Below are 13,274 nucleotides of genomic sequence, written 5' to 3' on the forward strand. Positions count from 1 at the left end.
ATGCATGGGGGAGATTTCATAAACAACAAGAAATGAAGCAACTCCTCTGCGAAGGAGCAGGAAAGGAGTGCTGGCATCCAAAAGCCTCTGCTGTGCCTTACATATCCTAGGAGGATTATTAGTGTTTTATCCCTGTGAGTTGGAAAGCAACCCAAACTTCTCTCTCGAGATGAAGTTCAAAAGACTAGATTTGTTTTATTGTTAGCTGTCTGTCTTGTTATTGGTTTATTTTAAATTCTGTTTATGCAGACAGTGTTAGAGGAGTTACTGCACTCTGTAATGGAGAGAAGCATTTTTTTGCTCTGAAAGTCTACCCAAACTACCGGAAAAGTGATTATTAGAACTTCAAAATTTCTCCAGTGAGTAGTTGTGAATTTTATTGAGAAATAAGGAAACTCCAGTCATATTCTGCATCTTTGCCAGGATGACCTTATAAGTTTTTCAATTTGAACACCCCAAGATATCACTTTCTGCAGCCTGCAAGTCTTGTTGGCAATCCTGTCTGATGGTCAAAGCATGCTGGTAACAAAAGTAGCATCTTTTGTTAGGTCAGCTAATATAGTCGAAAAATAGTAGTACGCTTCTGGGTGTAAAAGCCCTCTGCAAAATTAGATATAAATTAAAGCATTTGCAAAAGGTCTACATAGATGTGTATCTTTGTATAAAGTATCTTTGAAAGAAAATATTATACTGTAGTCTGGCCTCTATAGCATAGCAGGAGAGACAGCAAAGGAATACATAGGTGATAAGTGTCTACCTCCTGGAGAAAAACAAGTGGTCCTTTGTAGCTTGTGAAACACAACAAGGTTAGAGAGGGCAGAGATTATATTGTTCCATAAGACTAATACTGTATTGAGTTTTCCAGCTCTTGTTACAGCTATCAATCTTGTTCTCACGTTTGCTCTTGGACGGCATTTTGCATAGCTCCTGGGTGGCTCAGAACAGACGGATCAGCAACAGAGTGGTGTTTTTGCTTGTTTTCCCCCCTCATCTTTGAGTGGTTTTCTCAGTGCAGGTTACCTCAGCCTTAATTGTATTAATATAGTTATTTCTATAGAAGCATAAGGGAGAGTCTTCACATCGATACTTTCTGCTTCTTGGCTTAAATATCCAGGTTTAATTACCGGAGAAAATATTTCTCTGTGTTGAAGGGCATTACTTTAAAGCCAGCAATAATTTCTGTGTTTAAAAATGTTTGGAGAAAATCATGTCACAATTTCCCTGTATTTCAGTAGTCTGAAGCAGTGCTGATGGTTCCACAGGTTAAAAACAATGAGGTGCTACAATGGAGAAAAGAAGATACAGTTCCTGCTTTCCCAAACTGTGTCTATTATATCCCTATTTATACCTACTGCAAGGGTCTGCTATCTCTCCTGTTAGAAACTATCCTGCTTCCAAACTAAATTTATTTATGACAGAGACAGATCTAGCCATGTTAACACTGGTTTAAATAGCCACCTTTGGATTTTTCTGAGGATAGAGGAGAAGCTGTGTGCCCTCTCTGCTTTTGTTTTGCAACACAAAATATAGCAAGTTATTTTAGTTTCTCGTCCTTAACTGGGTTGGCCACTAGCCTTATTCAAGTAGCCCTAGTCCATACATTTTTCTATCTTAGCCACAGGAGAGAGCAGTGGTACTTGAGCTCTCTCCTGCTTCCCAGGCTGTGACCATCCTGTGCGAGTTCTGTCCATCATCCACTGTCAGCTCCTCAAGTTTGACTTTCTAACAGCACCTTCAGACAGGTGATTTGAAACCATTTTATGATGAGCCTGTGCTCCTGAGGCATTTTCTGCCATCATTTTACACAGTGAAATCATGGATGGTGTTTTCATCAGTGATTCAAAATTACTTCCCAGGAACCTGCTAAGCTCCATCCCCTGGACCTTCCCCCAGCTAATTTTGGTGCAAAATGTGCCAGCTTAGCCATGGGATGTCAGTCCATTCCAATACCATATCATCAGCAAATCACATTGGTAAGCTCCAGAAGTCATGCAGAGGATTTTAATTTAAATAATAAAGAAAATGATTCCCCTTGCCAATTTTTACCTTCCAGACTGGTTCGCCCCTCCCCAGTGCAATCTGTTGCCTCTTAGTTGGTTTCATAACTGCTTTCAGTCCCTCTGATAATCCCCATTTTCTCCATTTTGAGTATTTTGCCTGTGATATAATAACCAATGCTTTACTGAAGTTTGAATAGTCTCCATTCTTGTGTGCCCTTTATCTAGAAAATGAGTTATCTTTTTAGAGGAAGTTACCAACTAATTCTCGAATGATTTCTCTTTGGTAAGCTCATGCTACACTTTTCCCCGTTTTTCTGTTTGTCTGTCTCATATTTGTTCTTTCTTTCAACAGTTGTGCCTTATTGTCAAATTAACATTTTGTAATTGCCTCCAACTCACACTTCTTCCTCAACTCCGTGCTCAGTAGATTGGTATTTTTCACTCTTATGACACTACTGCGAATTGCCAGATTTAATAAAAATCCTTTCTATCAGCTTAGAGTTCTCATGAGATTTTTTAAAAAAAATAAAAAGGCGGTGAAGGTAGAGGGCAAGCTCATAGTGGCAAAGGAGACACGGCCAAAAGAGGTCAAGGAAGTGGATTTACACTCCCTGAGCTTAGAAAAAAATCCCTTCCCCCTGTAGCTATTACCACTTGAGGATATCTTTCTTGCTTTTAAGCATTTTGAAGACCTCAGTTAAGGACCGGTTGATTCAGGTTTTTTTCATTTTTGAGGCTGGAAGGACATGGATTCAACAAGAATAGATGTCCACTTCTGGGGGAGAAACACAGTACCTCCCCTGCCAAAGACCAAGATGTCTTTGCACTTTGGGAGGCCCTGTCTGGGCAAGAATACCCTCAGGAGCCAGCAGCCAAGCTGACCCCAAGCCACCCTTGTGTTGCAGCTGGCCAAGTGTTGTGTTTCACACTGGGGCAAATGCCTCCTTGCAGCTGGGTTGGCAAGGTTTAGAGGGATGCAGACTTCTACACTTCAGATATTTCCTGCCCTTAAGGAGTACTTTGTGCTGGAAATTATGCTTTTACAAACAGTCCTGGGACCTTTTCCTCTGGGGAGAAGCTTCTGGACACCATGTTGGGGTTTTTACCACTGTTTATGTTCTGCTGTTGTCTTGAGAGGGCAGAACACAGTTGTGCTTGCTGCTGTATAAATGTGCTGAGGTAATTCCTGCTCTGACGAACTATTAGTCTAAGGAGAGGTGGTGGGAGAAAGGATTTGTGGGTAATGTTCAGAAATGGGGTGATTAAAGTATCTTGCCAAAGGTGACCCTGCAACCCTGCACAGGGCCCAAGCGAAAACAGAGCTCAGTAACCATGACTTCCAGTTTGGTACCTTGATTTATGAATAGTGGAGTTTGTACTTCAATTTTACCTGCCTTTATGTCTTTTTTTCTTCAGATCCGTGATTTAAAATCTCCATAAAATAACATACATTAGTAAAAATTAAGAGACTTAATTATCTTCCCTGCTTTTGCAAATTGAGTTTGGCCCCTGTGACTATCTTTAAATGATCACTGCCTCTCTCACTTGTTCTGTAAGAAACCAAAGTCCAGTGGTCTTAAGTCACATCCAAAAATGATAATAGGCTTCTAATGTGGAGGAAGTTTTGAAAATCCATCCCACAGAAAATTAGTACTTGGGAAGCAGCAAAATTCAAGTGTGTCTTGGTTAATGGCTTGCCTATTCCAGAGAAGAAGGTGTCAGAAGGTGAATTTGAGATATAGTGGAAAAGGTGATGATTGGAAAACTACATTGCATCTCCTCCATGTGCTGATCAACCATGCCCCTGAGACCACCCTAGAATTGACATTATTTCGGCAACAAATAATTTCAGGATTTTTTTAGGTATTTTCTTCACTCTGCTCTCAAAAATAGTAGAATATTCTTTCTTTGGTAAGTGTGGAATTTGTGGTAATATATGTAAAGCCTTTTTTTTGCCAGGCTTGATTGGAAGAGGAAAAGTGTGACATCAAATATTTTTTTATCAGCTAGTTTTTGCTATCCATGCTTAGATGAGAGTTGTTTGGGAAACTTTTCTGAATGATTGCATTTTTCCTCTGCAAAGTAGGGACTTGTCAAAACAACTTTTTTACTGAAATGTATTGGTCTGATATAATGTTCTCTGCAATGGCACCTCTAGACATCAGATGAGACGAAAGCACGTGACCCTCATTACATCCCAAAGCAGTCACCAGCCCTGTGTTGGGGGTATGCAGCATTTAGACTGCCTGGCTGCTTGTGCTAAAAACCAGGCTCTCCTAGATTTGATCTGCCCCTCTTCCTTTACACTGACATGTTTTGTTTCTCTCTGTTTTATCCCTTCCCTAAACCATGTCTCCCATAGTTCATGGTGGCCTAGGACATTGACCTAGAATCTTCTCCCATAAAATCCTTCTTCCAAATCCTCCGATGACTATCTATTAAATAGAATGTTATCTATTAAAAAGAAACAAGACTGGAACAGGCTATTTCTCCTGGTGGAGAAAGAAGGAGCTGGTATACACTAATTTTTACAGAAAAGTTCTATTTTTTTAAAAAGTCAGTAGAGTTTTTCATGAATCCCCCTGGCTGAGGGGCTCTGGGAAGGTTGATAATCTAAACCAGTAAGAGAAAGGTAAAAGGAAGCATGATACGGGGGCATAGCTACTTAATGTACACGTCACTGGAGGAAAAGCTACATGGTACTAGAAGTTTTTTTAATTGCCAGGAACTGTATAAGAAGAGCCAGGAGCTGGGAGCTGAAACTAGAAAAGTCCATCCTGGAAACAAGGTATGCTTTTTTTTTTTTTTTTTCTTGGAAAAAAAAAAAAAAGCAGACATTAATCATCAGGAAAATTTCCCAGTAGATGTAGTGAATCTTTATGGACTTCAAATATTCAAGTTGAGACAACCTGATAGTTTGAAATAGTTGGTCTAAGTCTATACAAGTTTTAGAGGAAGATGGGAGAACCACTGTGTGACATCTTCTGCCCATGATAGAGATGAAATTAAGAGCTCATTCCTGAGTGTCACTCTAGCCCCAAACTTTCAGTTCCTTGATCTATTGTTAGTGTTTAGTTACCTGTAATGAAGTTTTACTGATGTCTTTTATATTTTATCAAGTGCATATTTATTCTACGTGCTGTGCTGAAGAGTCTAAGTGGACTTGAAGTCTCTCCATATCCGTAAAAATTGCAAAATGCAGTATTGTAAGTAAATGCGTTTTGCATGGTCAGTTTACCTTAATTTGTTTGTTTGATTTTTTTTGTTTGCTTTTGTTTTGCTTGTATCTGATTTAAATGCCCAGTGTTAGACATACAATTGAAACATTTTGTTCTCATATTTAGACAGTTGTATGCTTTAACACAGACGGTCTCTGCTGCTCCCTGTCTCTCCTTGCTCACATAGACATAGTGCTGCTTTCTCATGCCATGTCATGCAACACAAAACACACTCATGCTGTGAGACCCCCCTGCTTTGACTGTAGGAAGGGAGCTCACAGGAACTCCTCTCCAGGTCAAGTTTTTTCTTCTGATCAGTCCCCACCTGGTCTCCCACTCTGCACACCTGTTTTGAAAGCTTAGTGTTTCTCACCAAGACTACCCAGTTCACAGTGAGTTAGCATTTGTGTTTCCATGCAACACCCAACCTTCCCTTGCTTCCTCAGCTACCTGCAGCACGTGCACCGTCTCGTGAGATCTCTATTTGTCCAGATGGCAGGTGGGCTTTAGGGATGAAGCTAAGCAGTAATGAAATGTATAACACTGGAGATCTCAGCATAGAGGGGATGACGGTTTGGAAAGGGAGAAGTTGCACTGATATTCATTAAATGGGAGCTATCTATTAGCAGCCAAGGAAAAGGGCCTACAGATCTGTTTTGTTTTGGTCATCTTTGTATTTAGCCTGGAACCATCCCTACCGTGAGTTAAGAGAGGGAAAAAAAATCCCAAACTTTAAAAGATAGAACTAATCTGTGTACTGCTTCTTAAGGGAAAGCAAATTTGTGTCATGTGTGAAATTAGCATAGTGATGCAGTCAGCTTCATAGGGGGCTTGGAAGTTTCCCCCTCCACTCCAGGGTTTGAAAAATACTTTTATTTCTAACTGTGGTGCTTCACCGGTAACTTACAGCACAGTAGGAAGTGATATGATGTGGCTTTCCCCCTGAGTTTGGGCTTTGTGCTTCATTCATTTGTGATGTGCCTCCTCCTCGCTTGGGACAACATAGTCACCCAGGACAAGGAGGTCTTCAGCCTATTTGTGGTTTGTGGATTGTAAATTTCAGAAGGAGAGACAGCTTGAGTCAACCTCAGGGCTGTTACAAAAGGTGGCCGTGAATATTCCGCTTTCATAAGACAATAAGCACATTTGCTTCTCGGCACTAGTTCAGCCTCTCTCTCTCCTTCTCCCACTTTCTTTTCTGGCCTTGACCTGAATCCAACATGTGAACATCCCCAACTGCTCTTTAAGCTGTCAGCTTCCATGACAGTTCTCCAACAGGGGGGACTTCCAGGGAACCAGTTTTGCTGGGGAGTTTCAGATGAGTGGCTGGGTCATGAGCCAGGCTGCTTTCCACCTAGTAGCCACACAAAGAATGGGGGACAGCAGCAGGCTCAGCATGAGCCTGGACCTAGTAGTAGGTGTAGTATGTGAGGAGACATGGTGATGAGCAGTTTGCCATTCCCTTGATGCTTTGGAGATCCTCACAATCACAGCTAGAGGGCCCAATTTCAATAGTGAAGGGCACAGAATTGGAGCAGAAAGAAGAAAGGAATTCATTTATCTAAAACAGGAGGATTGGTGATGACTATGAAATAATGTCTGCATGGCATGTTTACATAAAGCTGAAATTCTGAATTTCCTGAAAGGTAGCATCTTTGGAAAAAGGAGCTTTGACTAATTATTTCAAGATAATTAAAGCCACCAGTGATACAATTTCCCTTTTGTGGAGAGGCAATATTAGGTATTGTTTTGGTTTTAATTTATTAAATTTTTAAATGGAGTTATCCAAAACTAACTTAAACACACTACTGTAAGGGCTGCTGCTAAACTCAGTAAGTTGATAATCTGCACTTTTGAATGTTAAATCAAACCTCTGGGACAGGAGAAAGTGGGGATTAGATGTATACTATCAGTAAACTTGACTTTGAAGAGTTTGTCCTGTCTGTGTGATATATAGTTTGTTGTTTGTTTTAATCAAGTCATTTGTAAGAATTTATTACATGGTGGTAGAGTATGACTTGGTAACACAGTTCAGATTAAGTGTTCAGCTGAGTTATGTTAAATATGTAAGATATGGTAGAAACACGATTTTCTCTAGTACGTTTTTATTAATAGCTTCTGATGGAAGGATAAGTTCAGGCTAAGACTTACAGTGGGAAGGAAAAGCAATATAGTATTTTTTGCGTGAGCTATTGCAGTGGAAAGCCAAAGTAGTGAGGAATTGGTTGGAGAGAAGTTCAGTGGTACACTGGAAGGAGCTTTTCTCCATTATCCCTAGCTAATATTCCTTTGGTTTTAATTGTATGTATGTTGCAAGTCTTTATTAATTAAATATGAATGGAAATGAAATGTTATAATTTTCCGATAGCTTGAACTAGTTGTTTTGGTATTGGTTTTGATGCTATTGACAGTGTGATGGGGTTAATACTTCTAGTTATATTTTGTTTTGATTTAAAAATACCCCACATTCTGAAGATGAAGCAGCTTGTAACATTGAAGACTGCAAACTTATCATTTATCCAATTTATGTGCTTCATGTTTTCGCCATGTATCCACATGGGTCTCAGTCATTACTAGTCTGCGCTCATCCTGTCTGCATAGTATTGGTTTTCCTGAATTTTGTATAGAACATCTTTCAAAAAAGACTAAGTGTTTAGATGAGCAATCTTTTGGGGGCCACTGAATAGAAGAAATGGGAACTGGTTCAGGAGATCCCTTTGGTTAAAAAGAAAAGAACAGACAGTACCTGGGAAAAGGTTCTGATGTGCTTATCCTGCTTTTAGCATTTTCTGGGCATTTGCTCATAGTCACTGTTGGAGACAGACTGCAGGGTCAGATGCAGCCTTCAGCTATTTATTTCATGTTCATACAGTAGTCTTTAAGCCTGAATGTGGCAGCATTCAAGTCTACATGAGGCTATGCAATGAGTTTATCTGGGCTCCACTGGTCATAGTCATCTGCTGGAAAATAGCAACGTTGAGCTGAGTAAACTTGACCTGAGGAAGCTGACAGATGCTGATAGTGGTGCCACCATGAAATGACGTGGCTCCCCTGCCAGAGCATTGCTCAGCTCAGCCAAGAGGGGCTTGTGCACTGCTAGTGATGCATGGGAAGGAAATGGGCAACCCCTGACTGTGGGGTAGCTCTATGTGATGGGTTGGAACTGAATGGGATTCAAGAGAGCAGCCATCAGCTTAGACACTGGTGACTGGGAGCTCTGGTTTAATGAGCATCTCTTGGTTTCTGCTCAAAACATTTTGGTCTGAGATTTTATTTTCTGCATACATTGAAAACCAGAGATATTTGAATATTCAGATGACTTGATTTACTGTATAAGACAGTTGGCAACTGTGCCTGCCAAGCACCATTTGGATTTGATTTTCTTTTTTTATTTTGAAATGTCTGTTAGGTCACTACTATTGTACAAAAAAGAGGAGAGATTTTAGTAACTATAAACCCTTCCCTGTATTTTCCGTACACAGAGAGGGAGAAGCAGTTACTATTTTTTCCCAAAAATCTGAATTTAGAGTATGCATTTGTCACTTCTGCTCTGCTAAATGTTACTACACTACTGCACTCTTTCCAATTATCCAAGTAGCCCTCAGGTCTTTTAAAATAAATAAGATTTCAGGGTTTGCTGACTCCATCAGGAAAGTTTGGCCACTTTTAGTTTTAACTATCAAATGTACACCTTAGTCTTAAAAATCGTTTAAGTTGCCATTATTGTATTGGAGTCAATAGAACCATTAAAATCATCTTTCCAATAAGAAAATAGCTCTATTTTTCTCCTTGCAGTTTTGGTCTGTATGGGTAGTCACAGAAGGATGAAAAAACATCCTCCTTTGAGCAATGTTTTCAATGTGCAGTAGAGCTAAAGAGCTGGACTGTTAAGGGAGCTCAGCTCCTGCTAACCATGCTTCACCTCATTGAACACCTTGATGTCGTAAGAAACACTGTCCTATCTGATAAGACAACTTTTTAAATGCTTAAATCAGAAGAAATTATCTGCAATGTCACTATCTATGGTACTGCATTCTTCTGGTATTTACATATTGCATGTCTGATTTGCACACACTTATCCAAGTAACTTCTGCACAGGCTTCCACTGTGCTCATTCTGAAATCTTCATAGTTGGAACTATCTTCTTTCTTTCTTCTGAAATGTACTTAGTTTTTCTGTCTGTCTTTTCTTGTTATGTAAAAACTCACATGTTGTGAGGAAGTTTTAAATAAGGACCATCCAATCCTCATTTTATTAGGAAATAGGAAAGAAATTAAATCAGGCTGCCCATCATAAAGAGGCCCTGGACACAGATGGCCTTGGCACATCTGCATTAGTAGAATCACTGCGACGCTCTATGCTGGCTCCAAAATTAGCTGCACTTTTTCATGGTGAAACACTACAATTTTTTTCTTGTGCTCTTATAATATCATGATTATTTTCCTTGTTACAAATCTTAAAGAGACTTTTGAATTTTGAAAGAGAGCGATATTTTCACAAGGTTCCTGATTTCTTCTGATAATGTGAGCCGGGTGTCATACCATAAATTATTCTGCCTGATCTATCAATGGCAAACATTGATTCCAACTGCAAGGGCATGTGCTGCTTATACAAATGTCTGACACTGGATGCAAGCCACCTTTTTACCATGTTAATTGAAGATGGATAGCGAGGACTTGAGATCAACAAATGGGCCTGTTTATCGTGTTGTTAAAACTCAATCTGTCTGACACTGGAAATGTTTTTCAGCTCCTTAAAATGAAAGAGAAACTGTCAGCCTGAAAATTACATGTCTGACAGAGCTGTCATCTTTTCCTTTTTGTAATCCTTCTTGAATAAGAGCTCAAATACTGTAGCTGAAAAAAAAAGGCTAACTTGCCTTTTATGGAGATATACAAAACATTGTCCGTTGTCCAGGTTGGAGGTGTGGTGGAACAGATCCTTAATCACTGACCAAGCCCTACTCCAGTGTTCCTATGTAGTGGTAGATAGGTCCTGATGTCTTTGTGGCACTGCCAGCCATGGCAGTGCCTTTGGGAAGGGTAAAGGCTGGATTTTGTGGAGTTTTGGGACAAGAGAGACAAGTATGCACAGAATTGTGTTCCCAAGCTGCAAGCATTATCCCTCCAGAAGGCTCAGAAAAATGCCTCAATTTTCATTAGTGCTGATAACGCAGTGTCATTTCATGTGGGTCTTTTGTTAGCAATGGTCCCAGGCACTGCTGCTTCTTCAACCTGAAAATGTTACTGTTAGATGCTGCAGAAATGTCTGTGAACTATGAATAGTTCCTTTCCTCCACAGGACCGATGCTGTGTTCACTGCTGAATTAAGATTTGGCATCCAGGTTTTTGGACTCTTGTTTGTCTGCTACAACAAGTAGCCCATTTATTTGTGTCAGCCCTGAGTTGCGTATCCTCAAAATAAGCAAACTGAAGGAAACTTCAGTTTTCAATTTATAAAGGCTTCTGAACGAACTGAAAAATCTCTACGGTAAGTAACCCAAGGGAATATAAGCTAATTGTCCCCTAGTAGCTGCTGGTGATGTAGGAAAACTGCAATTATTTGGAATAATAATTGTAAATAATTTGTAAAACTGACTTTTGCTCCTACCCACCCCCATCTCCATGGGTGCCCAAGGTGAAAAAATCCCCTGTGCTACAGATGCTGAGGGATAGATTTGTGCACAGTGTCTGTCTTCTCCTGACAACTTTCGCTTGGCTATGTCTGCCTTGAAAGGGTATATGAGCTCTTCACATGCATGACTCTGTATGCTCTCTAGGCTTCCTGAGGTATGGATTATTTTTGATCTAGATATATAAAAACAGGATTATTCTTAAGCTGATTTATCCCCCTCAAGTATAGTGTTTCTTTAAATCAAGTGATTACATTTAGGAATATCTTAAATTGTGAGGTTTCAACATATGTGTTCATTAATTTTAATGCCAATCAGTAAAAGTCTATGGTGTTTCCAGTTCACACCAGTGCTACACTCTTGCTGCTTATATTGAGATGTGAATTGGAGGAGGAGATGCAAAGGGATGTGTATGAACCTGAATAAGTTGCTGTAGGTCTGGTGACTTTGAGAAGGGCCTCTGATTTATACCAGTCACAGGTCTGCCCTCACTTCCCGTTTGCATTAATGGGCATCTGGCTTCCCCGATATACTGTGAGGAAAATTGGTCGTACAAAGATTAACACTAGAGCAATCATAATATCCACTGGTTGTTACAATAAATCTGTTTATCAATAAGCTCTAGACACATTCAATATTGTTGTGTTTTATAACAAATTACTGTAAGTTGCCGTTCTGTTTTATTCCCTTCTTGCATTTTCACAGCACATTATAGGAATGATAAAATTCCATGAACCATAACTCCTAATGGAAAAGATGATCAATTTGACTTCTAATTTGGAAAAAAACCCCACATACCGAGTATATACTTTGCCCTAGTGCAGAATAACAGTCCTGCTTGTCTTTCTGGAAACACTGGGACATTAACAGTAATGATTAGCAGTAATAGCTTTTAACGATAGTTTATTTCTAGGTATGTAAATGTATCTGATTCATTGGTCTTGGAACTAATGCCAGCAATATCATACAACCATGTGAGAATGTGCATCTTTCAATACATCTATAATTCAGAGCATCTCTGACATCTTTTTAAGGTGAAGGATGTAAACTGTGCACAAAAAGAGGAACTTGCCCGTGGCAGTCTGTCTGATGGGTACCTGCAAATCTCCTGCAGAAAAAAATTAATGAATTAATATTCAAAGTTTAGCTTCACTTTTAGTGAGGCTGTTTGCAATGCTCCCAGCATTGTCATAATTATGGATTGGTAGGAGGGTTTTTTTCCTTTCTAATCTTTCTTAAAATTTTCATTGAGAAGTTGTTTGAAGGTTGATGAGCAAGTAGTGAGCTGGAAGCTCTCTGGAGCAAAGGTTAGGGGGGTTTGGATGGTACCCTGTTTGCTGACTAAGCAAAGCAGATGCTATGCTGAAGCCTTCCTGTGACTCCTCCATTGCACAGGAGGTGCTTGCACTTAAAAGTATATCTACCATTTGCAATCTATTGTCTATTCAAACCTATTTAATTTACAATTAACAAGACACCTCTTACTCTTTCAACTTAATTAAAGAGCTACTGACTCTTAGAAGGATTGAAATGCAGTAAAGAAGATAACCTAGTTAGGGTGTAATTAAGAAAATTTACGTAAGTAATAAACATGATATTGCTGCCTTCTAAAAAAAAAATTACCCTGAACCTGTGTTAATTTTTTAAAAAAACTTATCTTAAAATAAGTGTTAAGACATTTAATTAGAATAAGGCAAGGTAGGTATTGCGAATTAATTATATGTAATTTCCTCTAAGTAACCATTCAAAGCATGACATACCAAATGGCCTTTGTGTGATCTGTCAGCAGGCCAGGTTTTAACCTCTGTATCTTGGATTAACCCCTTCTGGGCTGCAGCTGCTTTTAACTAAATCCTACAGGTACCTAGTTAGGTCCTTCAAAGAGGAAAATTAAAAAGTGATTAGAATATAAAATAAGAATCATCTCCTTGTTTAAACACTCACTTGACCTTGGGTTTAAAACAAGGCATCAATACTTCAGGATTCTGACTGGACCAGAAAGTAAGGGAGGAACCACTGTTGCCGCACTCTGGCAGGTACTTTGCTCTGAGTGTTTTAAGCCCATTAATCATAGTTTAATAGGCTTATAGTAAAATAGAAAATATTCTTATTAAGGAAAAAGATTTTGATGTCAGCTCTAGCAGGGACAATTGTCATGAGTTCTAAGATGTAACCTACAGTTCACTTTGAAATTTGTTTGGCTTTTTGAAGAGGGGAAAAATAGTCCAAGCATTGATAAGAGAACACTTGGTGCAGAGGTGAGCTTGCAAGGTGCTTGCTTGTGCTGCAGGAGAGCATGGTGGCACCTTATGGACCACCATGGTTACGGCTTGTGCTGAAGAAATCCCTAAAGCACCACAGTCTTGTAGCTCAGCTTCTCTTCATGCCAGTGGGTTTCCAGCTGGCTGCTTGGTCAGTGATGTA

This window comes from Pipra filicauda, unplaced genomic scaffold (genome assembly GCF_003945595.2).
Source record: "Pipra filicauda isolate LSUMZ 115617 unplaced genomic scaffold, ASM394559v2 scaffold17_size4572894_pilon, whole genome shotgun sequence".
Lineage (NCBI taxonomy): Eukaryota > Metazoa > Chordata > Aves > Passeriformes > Pipridae > Pipra > Pipra filicauda.